Consider the following 11,446-nt stretch of genomic DNA (forward strand, 5'->3'; position numbering starts at 1 on the left):
AGGTAAGAGAATGACGAATGACCATGGAAGAAAGAGAGTACCTAGATGTTGTGTAGCTATGGCTGAGAGAAGTTGGAGGCTATGTGGTTATGGTTGGGAGAAGCTCGAAGTATAGAAAGTTGAGAAGATTCGTGGAATGGAGGTAAGAGAATGACCAAACTGGAAGCATGTCTTACAGTGAAAAGACACCAAAAAATGCACTTTCTGATCATACATCTCATAAGAAGAGGTTTGAGGGGGGTGGGGGAGAGCCATTTTTGGAGGGGGAGAAAGGGAGAATTCTAAAATTTTGGGTCACCTTTTTGGATGTGTAGTGGGACCCACCTGACATGAGCTAGTAAATTGGGGGGGGAGGGGGAGGGGAAGGTAAAAGGGGACATATGGTAACAATTATATAAGTGGTAGGAACATGGGAAAAAAGGGTGTGGATAAAATGTGCACACCACCCCCTCGCCCATTAGTCCACCTCAAATTTCTATAATTAGGAGAGTCATTAACTCTTAAGTTAAAGAGCCATTTTTGAGTCCATATTTCCCCTAATGGATAGTACTACGGATGCTCAGAAGGCCATTTGAAAAGATTGTAATGAAATGGTTAGATCCCTTAGATGTTTTAGTTTATAGAAAATCCTGCAAAGCTAAAGGAAGCATGGGAGATACCTAAATATTAAGCCAAGAAAAAGATAGGAAGCTTACAAGAATGTCACTATCCCATTCTAGAAAACAACAAGAGGGCTTGGAAAGCCTACATTTACTCGTAGAAAGAAGGGCAAGCAAATCCACTCTACATGCAATATGAAGTGTACTAATGTAAATTGTAATGGCATGGATTGGGGTTCTGTTGAGCTAGAATAGGTTCTATCTTTTATAGCTAACAAGGAGTCTAATTATTGAAGGAGTCATGGATTGCTAATGTGGTACTATCACATTTGTTGAAACTAGGTTATAATGGCCACCTTGATTGGAAAGATTATATCTAAGGTTTAAAGAAACCTTAACAAATTAAATAATGAAAATAAAGAGGAGAGAAAGTAGAAGATTTAAAGGCTAAAAGAAAAATAGGTGAAAAAGATAAGAAGATTAAGAAGACCTATTAGTGCATAGTAATATCTTGAAAATAAAGTAAAAGAGTGATTATACTATAAGCAAGTGATTGATGAGAAGTTTAATCAAGTCAAAGTGCATAGGTCCTAATGATCAACCACTTTAATACCATGTTAGAATTTTGTGCATCCATACATGATCATGAGCTTGAGGGCATAGCTATAGTGGATGATATCTTAAAGTATTCATGTTGATATATCAAAAGAGTTGTTTGTTACAATGTCAATGAGCCTCTTATATAGGCTTAGGTAAGTCGCTTAATTATATAATCATTGATATCATAGTCACATGAGTCTAACTACTCTTAAGTGTGTCTAAATACATCTCTCTTTTTTCTACCAAATGGAGGAGAAATCACGTGAGCCTTTTAAAGAGGCACATTTTAACATCAATATCTAAGTCAAAAAAATTTGTTTTGCAATTATTTGAAGATGATTCCTAGCTATTACACACATGTTTCAGAGTTGGTTTTTGTGCACCCCTTCTATTTTGCTATACAAAGCATGTGAGTGATTACAAAGTTTATGTGTCCTTTATCCAAGAAATCGAATCAAAATGTTGCACTACATGAGGTCAATAATAGGAATTTGAACACCATCTTATTCATTCAAGATGTTCAAACATGAAACACAATAGCCATCTTTCACCTACCTTCTAGCACATGTTACGAATACCATGAGCTTGCATGGCCTTCCTTTAAGCATGAAGGATGCACTTGTGAAGCTCCATGATCCACAAATACACTCCTTTCATTCTCAACCCTCTATGACCTTAGGATGCAATGAAGAAGAATGAGCATTGGCATGAGAGAGTGCTTAAGAGAAAGAAGGAGACTTTACCCACAAGTTCCCTCACACTCACACACGCACTCTCCTCTCTCACAATGAAAAGTACGAAGGCAAGTACACAAAGTTTTTATACATATGATATGGTTCTTTTAGTTGATTATGGCTCACTTTACATACAATTAAACATTAGACTTGATGAAGAATAGACCTAACACAAGTTGTGATATATACCTATAGCTTTGACTGCTCATTTCTTAGTAGTTAGATACTGATATATACATATAGACCTCTTAATACTACTAAGGAAATGATCTTAATATTATCAAGAATCGCATGTGGGTGGACTTTCTTAAGATGTTGTGCCAAACACATACTATATACACAAGAGAAAGCTCACTCAAGAACACAAGAAGAGAGATGGAGGCCAAAACATTTTCTTGCTGATTTCTTATTCTTCTTCCACACATTATACAATGTACACAAGGTGTAGATAAGATACAGCGTAAAGGAAAGTGACCTACTAAGTCAAACACTGCATAACAGACTACACTAATCAACTAGTGGTGTATCTTTGCAAGCTATAGGTAGGTGTAACAAACTAAATATAATAAGTGATAATTTAGTGGCCATGTGAGAATCATAATGAGCACCGACGTGCTAAGTGTAGATGTGTAGACCCATCTAGCCAAGAGGTCCATCATCAATATCCACACGTGTTGAGCTTGCCATCTTAATACTCCCCCTCAAGCTCAACTCTATCTCTGCAACTCCAAGTATGCTTCAAAACTTTCAAAGTTTCTCTACACCCAATGTCTTTGTGAAAATGTCAGTTATTTGATCCTGTGTGCTGACATGTACCAAGTCAATCTCTCCTACAAGTATCTTCTCTTTCACAAAGTGGTAGTGCACCTCAATGTGTTCTGTCCTAGCATGAAACATTGGATTCCTAGCTATATGTTGCTCATGTTGTCATAATGAGTGACAACTGGAACATCTCCCTACACGTCCAAATCATGTAATAAGTTTTGCAATCATACCACCTCACATACTGCCATAGCATCACCTCTATACTCAGCCTCTATACTTGATAAAGCAGCTATAGGTTGCTTTTTACTACTTCATGTAACTACTACACTACCAAGGAGAAACATGAATCCACTAGTAGATCTTATGTCTGACGTGCTACTAGCCCAATTTGCATCTATGTATCCAAAGACCTACACATCCTTACTTGCCTCATAAAAAAATCCATAATGTAAAGCGGACTTCAATACCTCAATATACATCTAACAACATAAATTTCTAGACATTTGCATAAATTGATTGACAAGGCTAACAACATAGCTCAATTCTGGCCTTGTGATAGTCATGAAAATCAAACTCCTTGCTATCCTCCTAAACATAGTAGGGCCTTCTATCTCATCCCCAATGTCAGCGCTCAACTTCACATTTTGCTCCAATGGTGCTGAAAGAGGCTTACATATTGTCATACCATACTTGGATAACATATCCAAGCCATACTGGCTTTGGATAGCCATATACCATCATCACATATGATCACCTCAATACTAAGAAAGTATCTCGACTCACCCAAATCCTTCATCTCAAACTTCTTCTTCAAGAATTCCTTAACTTTTGCAATTCCATTGTCACTGTCATCTATAATAAACAAGTCATCCACATAGATGACTATGATGAGCAAACCTGCATCTCCCCTTCTCACATAAAGTGGGTGATTAGCATCAGAAATACAAAATCCAATATTGACAAGATACTCTCTAATATTTTTAGACCATGCTCTGGGTGCTTGCTTCAGCCCATAGAGCGCCTTCTTTAACTTGCATACATATGTGGGATGCTCTGAATCCTCATAGCCTGCTGGCTACTCCATATACACTTCTTCTTGCAATTCACCATGCAAGAAGACATTCTTAACATCCATTTGCTACAAACTCCAACCTTTGATTACTACCAAGGCAATCATGTATCTAAGAGCTGCCATCCTAGAAATTGGACACAAGATACTCTCTAATCTTGTCAGACCATGCTCTAGGTGCTTGCTTCAACCCATAGAGTGCCTTCTTTAACTTTCATATATATGTGGGATGTTCTAAATCCTCATAACTTGCTGGCTACTCCATATACACTTCTTCTTGCAATTCACAATGTGAGAACACATTCTTAGCATCCATTTGCTGCAAACTCTAACCTTTGACTGCTGCCAAGGCAATCACATATCTAAGAGTTGCCATCCTAGCAACTGGACTGAATGTCTCTTCATTATCTATGCCATATATTTGAGCATAGCCTTTTGCAACCAGTCTAGCTTTATACTTGCTAACGGAACCATCTAAATTATGCTTCACTTTGTAAACCCACTTATAGCAAATAGTTTTCTTACCCTTAGGCAGGGGTACCAAATCCCAAGTCTTATTGGCTTCTAATGCAACCATCTCCTTATCTATTGTTGCATTTCAATGAGCATCACCAACAACATCCTCAAAACAAGTGGGCTCATCATCCTCAACTACCTTCACCATATAAGTATAATGGTGAGCTACATAACCTTCAAAACCAAATCTTCTAATAGGGTATCTTACCCTACTAGACCTACGTACCACTGTATCACTTAGTGGAGCCTTTACATTACTATGTGCTCTTCGAAGGAATACCAAGCTCATCATCCAAACTCTCTGAACCACTAGAATCTCCATCAAGTCCCAAATGACTAGTAGATGTATCATTATCATCCAACACTTTCTTCTTTCTTTTGTCTTTGTTGCATGTGACACTTATAGATCCACTTGAAGATGTAGGGCTACTTCTTAGTTTCTTAGACCAAGAGCTCACTGTAGATGTAGTATCAAATGATGTTTCTGGTCCACTAAGACTCTATTATTCTTGCTTTTCTTTCTACACAAAGCTATCATGATCATTATCATCATCTAATCCATCACCACTAGGTGCATACCAACTGCTCATCTCATAAAAAATAACATCCCTACTCACTCAAAACTCACATGTGACAGGATTATAACAACAACACCCTTTCTGCTCTAAAGAGTATCCAATAAAAATACATTTTTCAGCCTTTGGATTGAGCTTCTTCTAGCACATGAACATATGCACTACAACCAAATACCTTCAAGTGTGATACATCGGGCTTCTTGACTATAAAGCATTATTCAAAGGTTATCCCATGAACTTGAGCTATTGGAGTTTTGTTCATAATATAGACAATAGTATAAACAAATTTAGACCAAAAATATTTTGCCATATTCTTTTCTGCCATCATGCTCATGCAACTTCTGCAATATGCCTATTTTTCCTTTGTGTAACACAATTTTTCTATGGGGGGTATACCTACAAGTAAATTTCCTCTTTATCCCATGAGTCCTCAAGAAGCCACTAAACTCATTAGAGAGGTACTCTCCCACTCCATTTTATCTCAAGCACTTAACTTTCAAGCATGTTTGTGTTTCAACAAGTGCCTTGAAAGATTTGAAGTGCTCAAATATATCACTTTTTTCCTTCGTAGAATATACCCATAGCTTCCTTGAGCAGTCATCAATAAATGTAACAAAGTATTTGATGCCACCAAGAGATACATTCTATATAGGCCCCTAAATGTCTGTATGCACTACATCAAGTATATTTTTGCTCACTTCTGTGTCATACCAACAGGGTTGTCTCATTTTCTTACTAAACTCGCATGCTTCACACACTTTATGACATTCGACAACTCTAAAGGAAGGCAACCCTATTACCAATCCTTTGGACTGCATTAATTTTAGCCTTTGCACATTTGCATGTCCAATGTTTTTATGCCATATTTCAAAGTCTATAACCACTCCTTTTCCTTTAGCATACATAGCAACATCCATTGTAGGAGTTCCAGCATCTAAAGTGAACTTGTGGCCAACTCTACTTCCTTTTGCAACCAACCTACAGTCATCATTAAAGTCTTCTACAAAACAACCTTTTGCATTGATTCAAACTTGCAACCCTTGCTCTACCATTTGGCTAATAGACACTAGATTCTTTGTGATTGATGTCATATGTAATACATCTGTCAGACTCTTTTTTTGGCCATCATGCAAGTACAAGGAAACCTTTCCAATGTGTGAAATTGGATGGCATGAATCATCGCCCTCTAAACATAACCTCTATTTTGTAAGTCATGCATCTCTCCAAACCATTCAACATGACTAGTCATATGATTAGATGCACTTGAATTGACATACCATATATCATCATGTGTTCCCTTTCCTATAACTACATTCATCATATGCCGCATAACAAACATATGCTCATTTTTGTCTTCATTTTGTCATGAAGTTGATGCATAGTTTCCTTGCTGAAATTTACCATTGTGAATATCATCTTTCTTAACATAACAATGGGTTGCAATATGACCTATTTTGCCACAATAATGGCAAACAATAGTAGAATTTTCAAAACCTTTGTTCTGCCATCGACCTCTTCCTCTAGATATCCCCTTGCCTCTAAAGTTTCCTTGGCCTCCTGAAACCTACATTTCACCAAATTGCTAATTGAATATGTTTTGTTGGTTATTGCTAGTACATCCCATACCATGGCCTCTGGAAGTCCCCTTTCTAAACTTGAGTGAAATGATTGGACCTATTCACCATTTTTTTCAAAAAAATCACCTTGCATATTGATCTCTTCGGTAATCATGAGAGAGAACAACTCATCAAAATTGGAAAATGGCTTCAATACGTATACAAAAGTGACAAATGATTTTCTTGCCTTCTCATTATCAAGGCCACTCAAAGTGGATGAAACCAAATCATCATCATCAACAAGCATTGCATCAATCACTGCTAAATCATCTACAATGCTCCTCACATTCAAAACATACTCATTGATATACATTTTCTATTTCTTCAATGTATTCAACTCTTGCTTGAGTTAAACCTTTTGTGCCTTTGTATTTAACTGAAAACATGTTCTCAAAATTTTTCCATTTTTGCATTCTTGATATGGCCCAGTATAGCATTATCAATGATTGTAGATAGCCAATACACCACCTTTTTGTCTTTTACATTTCATTCTTTCCATGTCTTTAATTCATTTGCAATCGGAGGGATACTCAGCTCTGGCTCCTTTTCTTCACTTGAAAAAACTCATAAAGGCCCTTTCCAATGAGGAAGTTCATCACACACAAGTTCCATGAAGGGTAGTTGTTATTGTCAAGCTTCTTTATAATGGGATTTTCATTATTCTCTACCATTATCATAAAAAATGATACAACACAGCAAGCTAGTCTTTTGCAACCTTTCACAATAAGTGCACAGCAATACACCAAGCAATCTTTTCCATTGATTGCTCAATAGTACATGTAATCTGCAACCTATTTGTAGATTTATGTTTTCTTCTTGGAAAATATCTCAAAAATTACAGATTCAAAGTCTATAACCTATGCACCCACTTTCGATCAATACATTTGAAATCATAGTATACCTTGAAACTACTGTCTGCAACCTCGTGCCTCTAAAACAAGGCTTGAAGCAGCCTCAGATGCCCAAAAAACAACTATGCTTGCACACCAAATCTCACAGCAATGTGAGATTTTCACTCTACCTTGCTTTTGGTGCCTCCACAGGTACTATCCAAGAGAAAGAGCGGAAGAATGGGAGAGATTCTTACCCATTGCTTGCTTACTCAAACCTTACTTCTTTTTCTTCACTTCAACCTTCAAAATCAGTCTCTCTCTGTAGCGCCACTTTGATACCATACCAAGAATCACATGGTGGGGGGACTTGCTTGAGCTATTGCACCAAACACACACTGTATACACAAGAGGAAGCTCACTCAAGAACACAAGAAGAGAGATGGAGGCCAAAATTTTCTCTTGCTAATTTCTTCTTCTTCTTCCTCACACTATATAATGTTTACAAAGTATAAATAAGATACAACATAAAGGAAAGTGGTCTACTAAGTCAAACAGTGCATAACATACTACACTGATTAACTAGCACTATATCCTTGCCAGCTGTAGGTAGGTGTAACAAAATAAATATAATAAGTGATAAGTTAGTAGCCATGTGACTATCATAATGACCACCAACATGCTAAGCGTAGACATGTAGACCCATCTACCCAAGCGGTCTATCATCAATGTTCGCACGTGTTGAGCTTGCCATCTCAACAAATGTGGGATATATGACCTTACTTCATGATGTGATAAAAAATTCATTGCCAAGGTGTGTATCCACCTAATAAGTTTTTGGAAAAATCCCATTTTATCCCTAACAACTTCTTTTTAGAGCTAGGACTTGACTTTCCATTAGGCTAGTTGGAGGAAGAATCATCAATCCTTAAACCATGCCTAGTAATTGGTACCCTCATATTCTTAGATGTTGCAATGCACATGGAACTAAAAGTATGTGATCAATGATCACTAATGTATAATATTAATAGTAGATTGAATGTTCATAATAATACAAAACAAATAAATAATAAATACACGAAATAATCCATCACTATAACATATAGACCCAATACCAACCTTTAGAGTGATAAATTTAATATTTTTTAAAAAAATCATTGTTTTTCTATTAGTGTCAATATCGTTGTCGCCATAAAACTAATACTATATGCATCAATATATACATCACTATATAGTGACACCTATATCGATGATATAGTGATGGTTATAGTAAAATAATGATATTAACAACAATAGTTGTATGTAAATTTGAAACACTATAGACAAAAAAATGATGGCAGGGTTGTATGTAAGTAGCCCTGCCACCCTTTTTTGCCATATGGGCTCAATATTATTCCATAATTCATTTACAATCAAATGAATAAGGTTCAAAGATTGTACATCATGATTCACTAAAAAAGTAATCCATTGATTAAATGTATAAACAAGCATCAATCCCTAAACCATGCCTAGTAATTAGTACCCTCATATTCTTAGATATTGCACTGCACATGGAGGTAAAAGCATGTAATAAATGATCATTAATCTATAACATTAATAGTACATTGAATGTTCATAATAATACAAAACAAACAAACAAGAAATACATGAAATAATTCATCACTATAACATATAGACCCAATACCAACTTTTAGAGTGATAAATTTAATATTTTAAAAAAATTACTTGTTATTTCTATTAGTGTTAGTATTGTTGTTGCCATTAAACTATTACTATAATCATTAGTATAGACATCAGTATATAGTGATACCTACATCGATGTATATAGTGATGGTTATAGTAAAATAGTGATACTAATAGCAATAATTGTATGTAAATGTGAAAGAACATATACAAAAAAAGGGTGCTAGGACTGAATGTCAATAGCCCTACCACCCCTTTTGCCATGTGGGCTCAATATTGTTCCATAATTCATTTACAATCAAACAACTAAGTTTCAAACATTGTATATCATGATTCACCAAAAATAAGTAATCCATTGATTAAATGTATGAACAAGTACAATGATAACATGACATCCACATTACTACTATGTCTAATATGATAGAACAAAAATAAGGAAATTTGTTTATAAAAGTCACTCAATTCTGGCCACATAAGATGAAGAAAAATATATGTATAAAGAAAGCTATATACAATCAACCAAAATTCACCCAATGCTAGCCACATACGATGAAGAAAAAATGTATGTATAAAGAAAGCTATATACAATGAACAAAAACTAGTATGTATGGAGTATAAGGCTAAAAACTATAAGGATGATCCATGAAACCAAGCTCCCACTATAGTTGATCACCATCCGACAGCTCATTCCGATGCAATAGATAATTGAAAGGAGCCTAACCAAGGATCAATTTAGAGTAGACAATGTATCATCCTTATAAACATATAGGCATATGAGGCATATCTTTTGAAATTTAAGCCTAAAAATAATTTGTCTATATGCTAGTACGTGTGGGACCTCAAACCCTAGTAGCTAAGACATGTACACCTCCTCCTTGAGGTCACCATTCAAGAATGCTAATTTAACATCCATTTGGAAAACTAGCCACTTCTTATAAGCAGCCACTTCAACTAATGTGTGAATAGTAGTCATTCTAGCAGTTGGAGCAAATTATTCTTGTCAAATCCTTCAATTTGTGAAAATCCTTGTGCAACTAATCTAGCTTTCTACTCTTCTAAGGTGCCATCAGCCTTTTACTTTACCGCCCAGATCCACTTGGTTCCAATAATCTTCCTCTTGTCTGGTCAATCTACTAGCTCCCAAGTATCATTCTTTGTTATCTTGTCATACTAAGCTACTCTCCATGCTAGATCGACAAGTACTTCTTCCAAGTCTATTGGCTCCTTTATTTCTCTCATAATATTAGCCATCAATGTCATATTGACTATGTGAGCAAAAGCCTTTCTTTACTCCCCTATCATTCAGAGACGTCCTTGGTCTATCTGCATCTTTTCCTCAACTATGGTAGGCATAAGATTACTTTGATCATAGAGCTACTCCATCTATCATGACAATGGCTTTTTTGGTGGTGTGATTGCTGGTTGATAAACTTTTTCTCCTTCATCGGAAGTTGATGCTTCCTTCTCCTTGGGATAGCTCTCCTCCTTCATTCAACAATGCAGTTATACTGAGGTATTGAGATGTCATCAATTGATGCTTAATCCCTTTGCTCTTGCAAAAATCTTCAAGCTCCTTTGAGTTGAACTCACCACTACCATCTATTTTGAACTCCTTCATACTTTTCTCTATTTCATTCTAAATAGGTTTTATGCTTTCTTTAAACTTACCAAAAATATTAAGCCTTATCACAAAGGAAGTACACCCACATCTTCCTACTTTAGGTGTTGAAAATCAATATAAAATAAGATGATCCACCCAAGTCTTGTGTAGGTATTTTGCTGCACAATTCAGCATGCACTAACTCTAGACGAGTCTTTGCTCTATTCTTACTTCCTTACGGAAATGCATTTCTTTGTTTCTTGCCCATCATACAAGCTTCACATGTTCCTTAATTTTAGTTACTACAAGTAGGTGAGCAACCATACCTTTCTTGTACATCTCCTTTAACACTGCAAAACCAATGTGACCAAATATTTCATGCCAAAGTTTACTTGTGCCCACACCAGTGGTAGCTGTGTAAGAGAATTTAGCTCATAGAGGTTGTTCCTTCTTTCTCCTTTTTCGACAACTTTGTTAGCATTGTCAATAGTTTTTGCATCTATATTAGTGAACCTCCCCTCATGTCCAAGATCAGTTATTATAGAAGAAATTAATAAAAATTTTCTCTTAATCTCTAGAATATACAATACATTTGAAAGATTTTTGAGTTTACCATTTGTAGCAATAAAGAAAATAGTACTTGTGCTCTCAGGAAGGTATTTTGCATCATTTCCAACCATCACAGTGATGGATTCTTGCAAAGGATTTATATAACTATATAGACCTTTCTTGTTGGTCGTGTGATGGGAGACACCACTGTTCATTAGCCATGAGTTAATAGTAGGTATTTCTTGTACCAAGAACACACTTCCTTAATGGTCAACATGAATAAATTCAACAATGCTTCAGCTATATTGGC

The sequence above is a fragment of the Lygodium microphyllum genome, chromosome 15 (assembly GCF_053477565.2).
Source record: "Lygodium microphyllum isolate KBCC chromosome 15, Lygodium_microphyllum_v1.1.10, whole genome shotgun sequence".
NCBI classification, from domain to species: domain Eukaryota; kingdom Viridiplantae; phylum Streptophyta; class Polypodiopsida; order Schizaeales; family Lygodiaceae; genus Lygodium; species Lygodium microphyllum.